At 36.9% G+C, this 15,282-nt stretch overlaps 1 long non-coding RNA gene across 2 annotated transcripts; it reads right to left on the bottom strand.

Annotated features, from left to right (window-relative positions):
• Positions 1-257: 257 nt before the first annotated feature.
• Positions 258-14,694, bottom strand: LOC311430748. Of its 2 annotated transcripts, none has more exons than XR_014689009.1 (3): positions 14,548-14,694; positions 1,041-1,085; positions 258-761 (listed from the first exon to the last, which is right to left on the bottom strand). It is a non-coding gene; the product is annotated as an uncharacterized lncRNA (long non-coding RNA). The 2 variants fall into 2 exon arrangements; XR_014689010.1 differs by lacking the exon at positions 14,548-14,694 and adding an exon at positions 3,823-3,966.
• Between the last annotated feature and the right edge of the window lie 588 nt (positions 14,695-15,282).

Here is a 15,282-nt window from a genome sequence, read left to right as displayed (position 1 = left end):
CCTGCTGGAATTATATTACCTTTTTTTTTTTTTTTTTTTTTTTTTTTTTTTTTTTTTTTTTTTTTCCAAGAAAATGCATATAAAAACCTGTTATGTATACTTCAGGGTATCATACTGCATCGTTGTTGTTAATTCTCATGTTTTGTTCTAGGTCTCTTTCTTCCCCTTCCCCCCCAAACCCCTCCCCCCTTTTTTTTTCTTTGAAACTCCAGCTACAGAGATGTGTCTTGTCCTCTTGGTTCTAATGTGTCAAAACATGGCCTCAGTGAACTCTAAAATCAATAGAAAGAGCTAAAATATTTTAAAAATATAATTTAAAAATGCATAGGTTTTAAAAATTCTTCTCCTCCTTCTTTCTTCTCCTTCTTCTTCTTTTCTAATAATAAATAAATAAATAAAAGCCAGACCTGAGATTATTAAAGACTTGTAATTGGTAAAAATTCTCTGCCCACAGCTGCCAGGTTGAAAAGGCTTTTTTACCCATGACTGGAAGATACTGAGAGAGCAAAAAATGGGCATGCAGTTTCCCACTTGGCTTTCTATGCATTATTTATAGATGACAGAAGCATTAGAGAAGTCCAGGCAATCAGACTGTGTAAGACTTTCAGTGAACAATTCCATTTAGAATGTTGTTTCAGGGAGATAGATAATGTAATTAATATAGTTTGGAGGTGAGAAATCTCATGCACTGCATCTGGAAGTTTCTCTTCAGGAAATCCTGGTAGCTTGCTGATGCTGTCAAGCAGGGTAACATACCTCTCCTGTGAAAGAAAGCATATCACTGCATCAGCAGAACCAGAAAATGACAAAATATACACAATGTGGAGAATGAATGCCAATGTCTTTGCACCAAGAAAACACACTCACATAAGAAAAATAAATCTAAATCAGTTGGAAGCTTGTAAAACAGTTGAGCCAAGAAGATGTTCCATTGGTTCTCTAAATATGTAAATCACTTTGAATAAGTGAGAAGTATTGGTATTAGGCACAATAAATTGCACAACAAACAAACAAACAAACAAAAAAGCACACACACATACCTAGACAAGGTAGTAGTTTTCCCCTCTGCTTCCCCTTGTAGCTCTCTGTCAACAGTGAAAAAGCAAGGTATATTGGGGGCAAATATATTAATTTACAGAATAAATAAAATCTTTCATTTATAATCCTGAATATTCAAAATACTTAAAAGAAAATCATCTGTTTCTAACTCATGTTTTACTGTTGACTTTTCTGCCTTTCATTTTCAAGCTTACATTTTCAAGCTTTTACTTTTAGCTATGAAGCCAGAAACTTTAATAACTTAACTGTAAGGAAGCCTTAAAGACTTGAAAAAAAAATCAAAACAAGAATACTTTGCTCAAGGACCAATGTCTCACTTCCTTCAAAACAAAACAACCTTGTCCACTTCTGAGCTCAACTAAAACTAAACAAATGCTCTGTGCATAGAGTTTTTCATCTGTGGAAATTACATAAAAGTAACTATATGATAGCTGCTTGTGCAGATGTCTCTGATGAGTATAGAAGTGGGGTAAGTCAGGGATAATAGTTTTTAGAAACAGCTAAACATTTTGTGCTTGCAGTATTGTTTTAAAGCCAGTACTATTATTGGTCTGTACAGCTAATCCGTAAATGTTAAACAGGCACTGCCTCACTCACTTGACTCAAGTAAAACTGACTCAAGTTTTACTTGAGCACAGATGATGAAGGGGGAAGAAAGTCAACAAAAGTTGTCAGGATCCTGCAAGTGAAATAGTTGTCAGTGAGAACTAAGGGTATACATGATCTGGTGGTTTAAAGCAAAGCCAGACTGAGTTACTTGTGGGCAATGAAAAATAATTTTCCCTGTAAGTTTCAAATAACTACATTTAAAAAATAATCTCCTTATCCTTTAAAACTGTAGGGATGATTAATTTTTTGATTAAAACCAGTCATAGGTGTGGTTAATCTGAAAAGCATGTGTTTCAAAATTTGAAAATACAACTTTGCAAATTAATTCAAATGAAGGAAAAATATTTTTACATCCTTATATGAAGATAAAGAGGTGAGAACAAACTGTTGGAAGTCTCTGTCAAAAGGATGCTTCTTTCTTTATCAATTACTATTAACAAATGTGCTTGCTGCTGGTTGCCATAAAAATAGCTAGAAATAGCTGCCTACTGTCCTACTTTGGGACTACAGGAGTGTGTCTCTAAATGATTTCTAAAACATAACAAAAAAATAAGAAGTCATATTTTAAAGAGAGGTTCTTGTTTTTAAGAAATTGAAAATAATTGCAGATCATTTTCTAAGTAAAATTAGGCCTGCTTACTATATGGTTACTACAGTATTATCTTTCAATCTGCTGATTTGAATAGAGGGACTTGCAGAAATGATTAACTAATGTAATTTCTTTCATGCTTTAAAGACTGCTTTAACTTCCTGTGCAGCAAAATGAGAAATCCCTTATTGCTCTGCTTATCCACATCTTTCAAAAACCGAAGGGATTAAAAATAAATAAATAAAATGAAAGGGTAAATGAAATAACAAGTTGTTTTAAGTAGCAATCTTACATTTCAGAGTGAGTCTCTAATACAAAATATAGTCATTTTAGTAATAATGGTAATTGTATTTAATAATGCTTAACTTACATATTATGCTTTCAGACTGTATTCATCTTGCTTAAACATATTCAGAGCTCTCTTGTAACAATTCTAGTTTGTTATGACCAAAAGATGGCAGCACTCCATGCAGTTTACATTGCCTTCCACTATTCTTTCTATTCACCGCTCTCTCTGCAAATTCCATTTTATAATTTATAATTAAGTTTTCCTAGGCAAACAAATATTATTTAGAAATCTTTCAAATGAGACCATATCATTCCCAGTTTTGGAAAGGTTAATTTGGTTTTGGAAGGCTTAAAAATAAATTCCTTTAAGTTTAGTTCCCTTAGGATAGTTTCAGTGTAGTCAACCATCAGTATACAATAAATAGAAATGATAAATTCCAACGTGAAGTGTGTTTTAGGGAAACACATCCTTCTGTTCCATGGACTTTAACACCTGAGAATTTATATCATACATGTATATGTCTCCTGACTAATACCAGCACCTTGATGTAAACACCTAAATTCACTGTATATTCCTATTCCTCCTGTGGCCAGAGTTGCTCAGAATTATATAATGCCTGTACACTGTTGTACCCACAGTGGCCTGAATCCACATTGCTCTGTGATATTGAATATATAACATGGTGGTTCTTCCTCAGTGATAATCTAATTTGATGGGGGCAGATGCTCAGTGCCTATGTGGCCTTGACCATGACATTAAGAAGGGAGCTGCTGACTTCAAAATATATACCCAGTTATTTGGAAATTAGGTAAGAGCAGTCATAGGTGTGTACAGAATGATCATTAAGAAAACTGGATCTCTATTTGAATTTCAAAGGTGAAACTAAGAACTGAACTGCTCTATCAAATCAAAGAGGGAGGGGGAGGGGAGGAAGATGAAGGAAAACAAATAAACAAACAAAAACCACAAGACTTGACTGTTCAAAAAAAGGAATATAAGTGGCTAAGAAATGAACAGCGCAAATTCTGGAGAAAATAAGTGGTTGAGCTAAGAAATGAACAACAAAAAATCTACATGTTCACTGTAACAAGTGGCAAAGACTCCATGAATATTGTGATCCTAAGCAAGGGGATAAAACAATAAAATAATTTCTTATATGAAGCCTTTGGCAGAAAAATTGAATGATTAGGCAGAAGGATTAGGCAGAGTTGTGGCCCCCACACAAAATTTTGAAAATATCCAAAGAATGAATAATAAATAATTATCTGTGGCCTACCTTATTCCCATTCCAAATAAATGGCACAGGCCGTTAAGAGAAGTCAAATGACTGAGAAGTCCAAGCATAGAACAGAATAAGCCCATCCAAGAGAATCCCAGAGGCAAGATGAAGACAGACCAATCTGGAACACAATTTATTGCAGAGGAGGGAATGGGAAGCAATGGAAAGCTGCAGAGGAGGAGTAACAAAAATGCATAAAAATGAACTTCATTGTAAAGAATAAGAGAAGTAGAGAAGCTTCAAAATAGATTTTTCAGATACATAATACTTGAAAGAATATTCATTAAAAATGTCTATGTGAGAGACTCTAGTAAGTGTAGAGCCACATCATTATTCTTTTTTATTTTTGTTTGCTCTTTTGTCACTTACATTTTCATACTGACTCTAATTAGACTCAAATCTAATTCTATCATATTCTGGTATTTAAGTTTATCTATAGATATAGTAGCTGATGATTTTCAGAACTACATTACTTTTTGCATTGAATGAGAATACTGGGATCCATCACATATAATTATTTCTTTCTCTTCCACTCTGTTATATGGATCTGATTTTATAAGGGATTTTTTTAACAGAAGGCAGTGCTGAAGAATGATGATTTACAGGCCTCTCCACTTCGAAGCTGGTTCCACTTAATAAGCTAACAAGTTTTTTGACCTTAAAAACTGTTGCACAGCTGACCTGAAATCCAAAGCCTTGGGAAGGGGAAGTAGAAAGAGGTTAACCATAAATATTCTGGGACCTTAGAGTATTTTAATATAATCTGTTTTGAGTAGTTCCTTTCCTGTCTGGACATTGCTGTGTTTCATTACATATTTTCTAGGGATAGAGAGCCTTGCAGGAAAGTAATAAAAGCACCTAATTACTTTTTTTTGTTGTTGTTTTTTTAATGTTGAAATAAATATTAACAACAAATCAATACAAATTAACAACTGAATTTTCCATTAGACTGTATAAAAATAGTATGAAGTAGAAAAACCAAAGTGTTGAAATGTTAATTTCTTTAGTAAGAGGTTTCTGAAAGTAGGAAAAGAAAATAATGAAAGAAACTGATGATAGAAAAATCTAAGGTACCTGAAATTTCTCACTGGCAGGAAGTTGCTTAATTTAACAAGATGGAACGGGTGGTAGATCTGATGATAATATCTAACAGTAGTTTAGTAAAATGGGTACTAGAATAAAACCTGAGACATTTTTGAGAAAATACAGTCCAGAAGAGATGGACTTAATAGAGCAAGATGCCCTTGAAATTATAGATCTTTACACGTGTTCTGGTTAAAAATGCCAACTGAGTGTTTGACTGAGCTAGAATGAATAGGACTATCAAAGAACCCGAATGTAAGGGTAAGACAAAAAACAAACAAACAAACAAAAAACAGCTGGACTTTTCAGGGTTTATATCCAGTTACATAACCTTGTGAGAAAGTGATCTTAATTGCCATTCTTAGTTATCCATGACTTGCTGTATCTTGCTGTAACTGTGATTCTGAAATGCTTAAAAATGATCTAAGAACAAAAAATTGGAGTTCTTTTTTAATAACAAATAGAATTATATTTTATTTTTATATGAAATATTTTCATTGTATTTCTATACCATATGAGGATAGCAGGTGACCTCATGACTGTAAAGGAAGAGAGTATCAGAGAACCAAATGAATCAGAAGAATGTTCCAGTCATGCTCCATGTAATAGTGGACATTAGCCGTGGGAGCAATTAGCTCTTATAATCCTTAACATTTACATTCTCAGATGTCCAGCATTTAAGAATAACAGCATGTGAAAAGAAACCAGAAAGCAGACTGTGATGAGAGAAATGAAAAAATCCGATCAATTTATGCAGCATTGCCTTACCATTATGTTGAATAAAGTGCAGTTTAATTTTTAATCAACTTTGAGTCCATGCTCTATTGTAACTCCGCACAAGATAAATGAAACAACTATTGTATTGCAAAGTGACCCTTTCTTGAAAAGACAATTGTGCTGTAAATCCTGAAGTATATGCCATGAAAGCCTACTTTTACTCCTGAATTCAGCCATTTCGAGTACCTCCTGTATCTAATATATCTTTTACCAATTTCCCCACAATAGTAACAGTAGTAGAAGTAGTAATCAGTAAACATAAATTATTGTGAAGATATTTAGATAGAAGATAGTAAAAGGATATAACAAATATTCATTAGCATAGGGCCTCTACTTACTTTTACATAATCTCTGCAAGATTGCCCACTTTATGCTACACATGATTTTGGTTTTCAAGTGTATCACTACAAAATAAATGTGTGCTATGATCTGTACACTGGTTTTCTCCAAACTGCCGTCACATATTTCAAATGCAGGTATTGGCAGTGCAAAGCTGTTTTTTGATTCTTCAGATTGTGAAATTCTCCCCTGTAGACACACAGAGTGAAAACAATGTTTCAGATTATTCATTTCTAAAGGAAAATAAAGACTTGAACCATCACATCACTTAGGATACTAGGGCTATAAAAAACTCTACCTGTGACAGTTCTTATAATGAAATCTTTACAGCTGATGACAGCACAACCTGTTTGTAATGTGCCCCAGAGTCTGGCCCATATCATATTTGGTACCTCTAAAAGCAACTACCACAGGGAAAGTGTAGCAGTGAAAGCAGACTGGAACAAACTGGATGCAGCCATAGAGCCACACAGAACCACTGAGTTTAGCCTTCATGCCACTAAGCAAGCCCTGTCTATTTTTGGAATTCCTCTCTTTTGGCTTACTTAGTAAAAATAGCAAACCATTTTTTGAAAACAAAACAAAAAACTGTTTAGAAACAAACTCCTCTCATAGGAAGCAGTGCATCTATTCTAGAATAAAACAGTATTTTTCCCAGCTGGCCAGGTTTTAAAAACCCACCTTAACTTTATTTCTGTTTTGCTTAACCTCACAAGAACAATATGGGCTCTTGTGACCAAAAGGCATGCTTGCTGTAATTCTCTAATAGTTTATGCAGGCTCTTCTGCTCCCTGCAGCTTCTTGGAATGCAGAAATGTGTTCGGTTATTTCTCTGAGCAACCATGATGCCACGACCACCTGCCTGCATTCTCTAAGTTAGCTGCTTGTAACAGTAGAATAATTTTAAGATGGCACTGTTAGCTTTTAAAGGCTTAAAAGAATGTTCTAAGGCAGGTCTATTTGAGGTCCTTCCTCTACAGCTGTGTTCATTTATTTTAGGAATTTTGGTGTTACCTGTTAAGTTAGAGCAGTGAAGGAATACGTTAGGTGTATTAAGTATGGAATTGAAAATAGTTTTCTCTCTGGCATTTTTCAGTTCCTGCTTGCCCTCTTAAAGGCTCTTAAAGTCTCATGTGCCCTCCTTTCTTTCACGAGACATGCCTGATATTCTTCTCACTATATACATAAAACTTACTGGGCACATTTTTATTTATTTATTTATTTATTTCCGTTTTCCTTTTACAGGAATATATTGAAATGGTAAACTTTCTTTCCAGTTCAAGTGACTGGAGTAATGCAGTGCAACTCCTCATATGGTGTGAAGCCTCAAACAATTTGAATGTTGTAATTCCAGAGTTGATCTCAGAGGGCAAAAGAGAACATGTGCTGATGAAGAAAAAAAAAATCACTTGAGATAAGCTAGAGAATTCCTATTTAATGAGGGCAATATTTTGCCAAGCTGCCATCAAATAGGTGCACAGTCAAGGAAGCAGAAAATTCAAGCTATGGCAGACCAGCTTCATTGCAAGTTTTGCAACCAGAACTGCATCCCTGAGCACTCAAGAAGTCCGGCCTCTATCCCAGTACACGCACAGGCAAGATTACAGCTGGATCACTTACACTGACCTGTTTGGAATCAGAGCTCCTGTTGCTGAGTAGCTAGAGACGCTGGCAGGAAAAGCAAATGCACTGGGCAGTGACATTCCTTGATGAATACAAGCAGCATAACAATGCTAGTTGTATAGAGAAAGTGGAAGATAGATAAATGAAGCTGGAAGAAACAGTGATTTTAAAGCTCTGGTCCAGCAAAGTAGTGGTAGAAAGGGCAATTCTTCACCCAAAGTCTGCAACATAGGCATATAGTATTATGGATTTCAACAGAAACTTCATATGAGTTGATTATTGCAACGCACAGTCTTATAGCACGAAGAAATAGTTTTAGAGGGGATTCATTATTACTTGCTAGTATCTCTTTAGGCATAATCACTTCCATCTCTGCTACAACAGGATTCGTGTGTTATACTCAGAGCTTAGTGCTTTGCAGTATTTATGGAATATGATCATAAAGACCAAAAGAAAGAATTATGCCTTGGTTGGAATGCATCATTACTTTCCGTTCCATTATGAATGCAGAAAAACTGTATCCTCTCTGCATGAAGAAACTAGTTTTGACTGTGTTTTTGAAAAAATATTAAACTAAGGAGATGATAATGTTTTTTCCTAGTGTGATCTGCACATGACAATATAGAAAACCTACCCTAGATGATATTGTACATGTATATACATTATGTACACTACAAATGTATTATATGTATTTTATTAATATTTTTCAAGAAGGCTTGATTTATGTGCATCAAATAATTGAAGTTCATTTTCATTAATTATTGGAAGCCACCTGAGCATGTAAATATCTCATCCACAGTCTCTGAAATGGCATTCATCTGAAAGCCAAAAATATCCTTCATGCTACCCTCATAAATGTCAGCTTTAGCAATTATTTACATGTGGGACATCAGGGAATTTAATCCCCAGGTGAAGCCAACACTAGATGCAAAAGAACAAGTGACATCTATTATACCACTTTGCATCAATTGTTAATGATCCATTTTACTAAATGAAGAGCACATTTACTGCATGTACTTGTCCTGAAAATGGAAAATCTACCACCATATATAGACTTAACAGTTGAATTCAATCAGCAAGTATAAAATGAATGAAATAGACGAGTTTCTTTTCCTTCACTTGGTAGAAGCCATTGAGTTGTGCCAGTGTAAAGGGAAGCAACATTTTCTGTATGTTATTAGTGCTCCTTCTTCTGCCCTCTCAAAAGTGAAGATTCAGTCACTAAGCTGCAGTCAAGGTTAACCCTGCTGGGAGCTGAATGAGGAGCTGAATCTTACAGCATATTGTCTCCTACTGTAATGTCAAAATGAAAGTAAGTGGAAGTATGGAAACACATGAGAGTTAAAGAAGGAATAAAGTATCTTTATAAGGCTGGTGGATTAACTATACACATTTTCTACCTTGTGTACGGGAGCACAGGGAATAAATATGCTGAACCTGTTCAAATTTCAGGATAGCTGACTCTTATACATTAACGTGTTGAAAGAAAACAGTTATGCCATTCTGTAAGAGTGAGCTCGGGTCTTGCCTCTGCTACCATCACAAGGCTCACGCGATACACTCAATTTTCTGTAGGAAATGGTCACCTGCAAGACTAATACTAAGACTGACACAACGTTATTACTTGAGGGAAATCTTAACAGCTGAAAGAACAGTTGAAAATCCAAAGATAAGGTTTCTGTTTTTAGGGAAACTGCCTTTATAGGGGCTATTTGGAGAAGGATTTTCAATAAAACAGAGGAAGCTTTAAGAGACAAGGTAAAAGAGGAAGTCCAGTTCTTTAAAATGACAATAGAAAAAACAGTGGTGGCAGTAACAGTGCATGCTGGAAGGAAGTGGTGTGAAATGGAATAAATATGAAAAAGTCTAGAATAAATCACATCGGAATATATTTTTGCAGGGAAAGATGTAAGGAAGAGGCATGAGTGAAGGACCTAGGTGGTGCAATTTTGCACAATCACAGGAGAAGAAAAAATTAAAAAGTAACGGCAAATCACCTTGCAGACCCACCAGCACATTAAGATTTCTGAGTTCTGTGAGACTAAGTGATGTGTTATGGTTGCGATGCAGGGGTTCTGTCCATGTGCACCGGAGCACATTACAACTAATCTGTTCTTGTGGTTTCAAGTACGTCAGAAGAAATTTAATTGAATAAACAACTCTGAACCTCTTGCACCTTTATTTTGTGCTGCGATTAGCTCAACACTTATTGCAAACCTATCTGATCTCAATTTTTGTTTACTCTTGTATTTTGTCTTTATGACGCTTGTAATTATATGCTCTCCAGTTCTTTCTCTGCTTGTTTGCTCTTCTGCAAAACACAATATTAGCGCTTCAAAAATCCATTTATTGCTACCAGTGAGCTTTGAAACACTTATTGGTCATGTCACAAATGACTAGTCTCTAATTAGCCCATCCTTTAATTGTTCAGATTCCTGCAACTTAGTCAGACAACTGTTGCATAGCCAATGGTCAGTGGCCCCATCTGAAATCAGGTTTTCTGTGAGAAAATCAGCCTGCACAGGTGATATAGAAGTCTTCCACAGAGCAAGTGGTCAAACAAGCATATTACCTTGCACTCCCACAGCTTCCATCTCACTTCCTTCATCTGCCAGATACAGTGGGACTGAATTGAGGCTGGTGCTAATGTTTACAGGGTGATAGAGGCTATGGTGCTGTGCCATGTTTGAAGCAATCAGAAAGCACTCTACTGTGGCCAATGCTCCAAGACCTTAAAAATATTAGTCATGATCCAGGGCATAAAATGTTTCAATTCTGAGAAGAAAAATGACTGGAAAGTATGCATTTTGCTTAATCTTGATGTTTTTAAGTAATAGAAATGGCTGAAAGTTTTCAGTCTGTATCATGTTTCTGCTGAAAAAATCTGCAATTGCAAAAATACAACTTTTCCACCACAATTGTGGAGCATCAGAATTTGAATCCTCTTTTTTTAATTCATCAGTATGATATGTACCAGAACCAGGACTGTTTACTTTATTGTGCTGTCAAAGGTAAAAATTTCTTCTATATATTCACTATTGACAGATAACTTGACTAAAACTATTTGACATGGTCAGACTTATACACAGTTAGTAGATTGTCATATGAAGTTAATCTTAAATGTGATGATATGTGAAGCAAATCGTGCAAATACAGATGCTATAGGTAGGCTCAGCATGGTTTAGCTGGTGTGAGCTTGCTGGAATTTTTATTGTTCAGCACTTCAGCTATACCATTTTCCTTTAGCTCCTCCAAGTATATCCTTTATAATATATACAAAAGATAGTTTACCTGTCTATCTGAGTATTTATGCTGCATATAATAACATTAGGTTTGCAGTCTATCTCTTTGTTGTTCAGCCTGGTCTTTTCTCACTTGCTATGGATCTCATGTTAGCACTTCAGTTACAGATTTCAGGGAATTGGGGTTTATCTTTGAATGTGACTCAGCAATTCATGAATATATAACCTTGTCAGAACAGCTGGAGCGTGTCTCTTACCTGCACTGTGGGATGTGCTATAGACTTTTTCCATAAAAGTAGAATTTGTTAAAGTGCAATTCCAGTACAGTGAAAATCACTATATAGATCTGACCTTGGAATTGGTATTTTTTCAAAATTTGTTAAGTGGTTAACATTATACTTTGTTTCACAAGCTTTATTAAAGGTCATTTAAAGTCAACCAGAACTTTGTATTGAACTTAACTCTTTTCAATTTTGTAACATTTTATTTAATACAAAGTTAAGAACAGCTGAATTGAGAAAATTTCACAAGGAAATGTTCTAATTTTTCATGAGTTGTTTTGACATTGTTTGACAGTATTTTTCCCTTCACCAGTGTAATTTCAGCATAGTTGACACAAGAGGCTGCTTGTACTTACCCAGCAGCTGAATCCCAAATTGCTATGGCTTAAAGCCAAGTTTGAACAGCTTCACTGCCATTCATACCTGAGCTTGCTGCAATTAAGGCCACACTTTTTCATTTGTACAACAGATTTAATGGTTCCACTGTCAACTATCAGCTGCATCTGTTAATAAGACATTCCTAGCATTTCCTGTAACTTACTTTAGGTATCAAAAATGATGAAGTTGTACTGAATTATGAATCTCTTTTGGTAATTCTGAAATGAATACAGGTTGGGCAATGATTGCATAGAGGACAACCCCATGGAGTGGGGATTGTTTTGGGGAGTACTTGTGGATCAAATGCTTGACATGAGCTGGCAATGTGTGCTTGCAGTGCAGAAAGCCAACTGTATCCTGAACTTCAAAAGGAAGTGTAGCTAGCAGGTTGAAGGAGGTGATTCTTCCCCTCCACTCCATTCTCATGAGACCCCACCTGGAGTGCTGCATTCAGCTCTGGGGCCCCCCAACATAAGAAAGACATGGACCTGCTAGAGCAATTTCAGAAGAGGACTACAAAGATGGATCAGAGGGCTGAAGCACGTCTCCTATGAAGAAAAGGCTGAGAAAGTTGCAGTTACTTAGCTTACAGGGGAGAAGGCTCCAGAGAGACCTTATAGCGGCCTTCCAGTACTTAAAAGTGGCCTACAGGAAAGATGGGGATTTATCAGGGTCTGTAGTGACAGGACAAGAGGTAATGATGTTAAACTAAAAGAGAGTTGGTTTAGATTACAAGAAATTCTTTATTATGAGATTGGTGGGGAACTGGAACTGGTTGCCCAGAGAAGTTGTGGATGTTCCCACCCTGTTCAAGAATAGGTTGGATGTGGATCTGGGGAATTTGATCAAACGAAAGTGTGATTGCCCGTGATGGGGATTGGAACTGGATCTTTATGGACCCTTCTAACCTAACCCATTCTATGATTCTGAGTCTCTTATGGCTCCACAGAAATCTCCCTGAATGTGGGTGAAGGCAAGATCAAGAATTTACCATCAGAACCTCCATCCTGCTGAAAACTTGTCTTTTGCCTCCTTTTTTTGTAGCTTCCCTACCGTGAGAACATTGGTTCTCATGGGCGGTAGACACTACATATGAAAGCCACAGAAACACTGTATGTATGTCAGATTTCTCTTTGGCCTAGATAATTTACATATCAGCCACTGTCATCTCTGTGCCGAAAGGAGACCAAAGTTAAGGATCATCATCATTATCCCATCATTGCCATGATCACTAAGATTATGAATATTGGTATTAGCATTATCATCACTGTAGCTTTTCACAAGGTCAGGGTCAAATCAAAGATTTTTCCTAAAGCAATAATGCAAGACTGCAACTCTACAGCAAAACCTGGGAAGACAGCTTATCTTCCTTGGACAGCCTTAATAGGCCATACTCTTCTTTTGTGGATTCAGAGTCTGCACACAAACCAAGAACACTTTCTCTGGTGGGAGAGGGCATAGTAAGTACTGCAAAGACAAACTTATGTGAGGGGAGACAAAGATATGACTGCTAGACAGGGATTCTAGGAATCTTTTCCATTCGTATTTATATAGATTTAGCACAGAAACCCTAAATACATTTTAAGGCTTGTGTTTGTATTTTCCACCTCATTCTCCACTGTATTATTTTATTTTTGATTATGCAACTTTGAATCTGTGAGTGCAGATATGAAGGAACAAAGTAGAAAGTTGAGCTTTATATTAAGTTTTATTTGAAATCACTGGACTCACCTGCAGAAATCTGCAGAATCAGGTTGGGACAGAGGTAATTTGATGCCAAGAGTGAATATATGAGGATTTAATTAGGACTAATTTCATGAACCAAAGTTTAAAAATTCTATGTTTCACCAGGTATGAAGATCTGTAGATTTCATTTGGTTTTAGTTTGGATCTTAAGCAAAGACGTGTTATGTTACTATTTTAATATTTCAGAATGGAAAACCTGTTAAAATACTTGTACTTATACTCTTCTTTTTATAGAACAAAGGTTTAATTATGACATCCGATAACCTCAACGTATTAATGGCTCTGATGCCACTAAAACAAGTATTTTAATGTAATTGCAAGTTAGACTAAGAGAAGCAGAGGGCATACATTAGTAGAAATAGCTACAGGAAGCAGAAAAAAGAATAGAACACTTTAAAAGTAATTGCAAGGGAAATGAATCCAAGTTATAAGCAAAATGTTTAAAACATTCCCTAATGTGAAATTCCTATTTAGTTATAAGGGTGCTAGTAAGTGCCTCCTGTATTACTTTCTTATACCATGTATATTCTACCATCAGATAGGATAAATGGAAATGTCTTTTTGTTCATTGACTGTATTGTCGTTTTTGACTGAAATGTTTTATTCAGGCCTGAAATTTTAACCCAGCTGACATAAAATCATAGTTTTCTGTCATCATGTCAGTGACCTACATTAATGTTATAAAAGCAGCACCTGGGTTCTATTTTTTGTAAAATAAACCTTTGTGGAAATCAGGCCAACTGCATAAATTTAGCACAGACCTGACTTAATGCTATATCTAAAAAATGCTTATCTTGAAAGCATGCTGCATGCCACAGACAAGTCATGTAAGACCTAGAAGGATTCAATTTTTTGGTAACCCACTTCTACTATAGCAACATGTTGTGAAAGGGTGCTCTGGGGAAATGTATTTATATTTTAAAATAATTTCTCTTAAACAATTTAATTGACAATCTTTATTAAGTTATATTGTATTTAGTCATAATGAAAATTATCCAGGGCCTCATGTACTTATTTGGCAAATTATGAAGATGATTCTGCTTCCTTTGGTCATATGTTGTAGGTCTCATACAAGTAACTATTTCAGTGAAGATCAGAGCTGTTACTCAAACAAGTCAGATACCTTGGATGTAAACAAGATACGTAAGATCAAGGAACACTTAATTATATATTTTTCTTCAACCACAGATTGTTAAGGTTCAAATTCCTAATTTATGTTTCCTGTTCTTTTGTGTCTTGTAGCAAATACTTACCGAGGCGATCGGCTCTGGGGCAGACGTGTTCTGCAGCGGAGCGCGGGATCAGACAGGCAGGGCTAATTTTTCCAGCATGGAGCCCACTTGAGGGAGCCGCCAGGACCCGGCAGTCCTCACGAGGGAGGTGAACGAGGAGAGAACGAGGCGTAGGCAGAGCCAGCAGCACCCCCTCCCCGGCCGTTCAAAAGCTGCCCCTAGGGAGCACGAGCGACCAGGAGCGTGGCAGTTAACAGGATGGGCAAACAGGGCATGGCCCGTCAGAAGGGAGTGGCGCGGCAGCTAGCGCAGGCAGTTCGCGCAGGCAGGGTGAGCAGGAGGGGCAGAGCACTCCCCCCACCCATACAAACACCTCTTCTAACAGTGGTCTACTGCTAGCTCAGCTGCAGTGGTGTACACCAAGCACAGTGTGCTCTCCAGGAAGTCTGTACACACCGAGACCAACTGCCCACTCAAAACCGTGGCATTTCAGGTCTCCGGGTGCAGGGAGTGCCTGAGCCTGTTGCTACCACCTGCAGGGGGCAAAGAGACTGTGTGCGTGAGGTGCGAGCAGGTGGATGACCTGGTCCGCCTCGTGGCAGAACTCAAGGAGGAGGTCGAGAGGTTAAGGGATATCAGGGAGTGTGAGTGCGAGATAGACTTGTGGAGTGACTCCTTGCGCGGCATGAAGGGCAGGCACCGGGGTGAGACACCCCAACCGAGGGTGGACCCCCTGCCCTGCTGCTCTCGGGCAGA

The sequence above is a fragment of the Aythya ferina genome (genome assembly GCF_964211825.1).
Source record: "Aythya ferina genome assembly, chromosome: 2".
Lineage (NCBI taxonomy): Eukaryota > Metazoa > Chordata > Aves > Anseriformes > Anatidae > Aythya > Aythya ferina.
The sequence above is the reverse complement of the archived record's forward strand: the minus strand, read 5'-3'. Positions and strand labels throughout refer to the sequence as shown.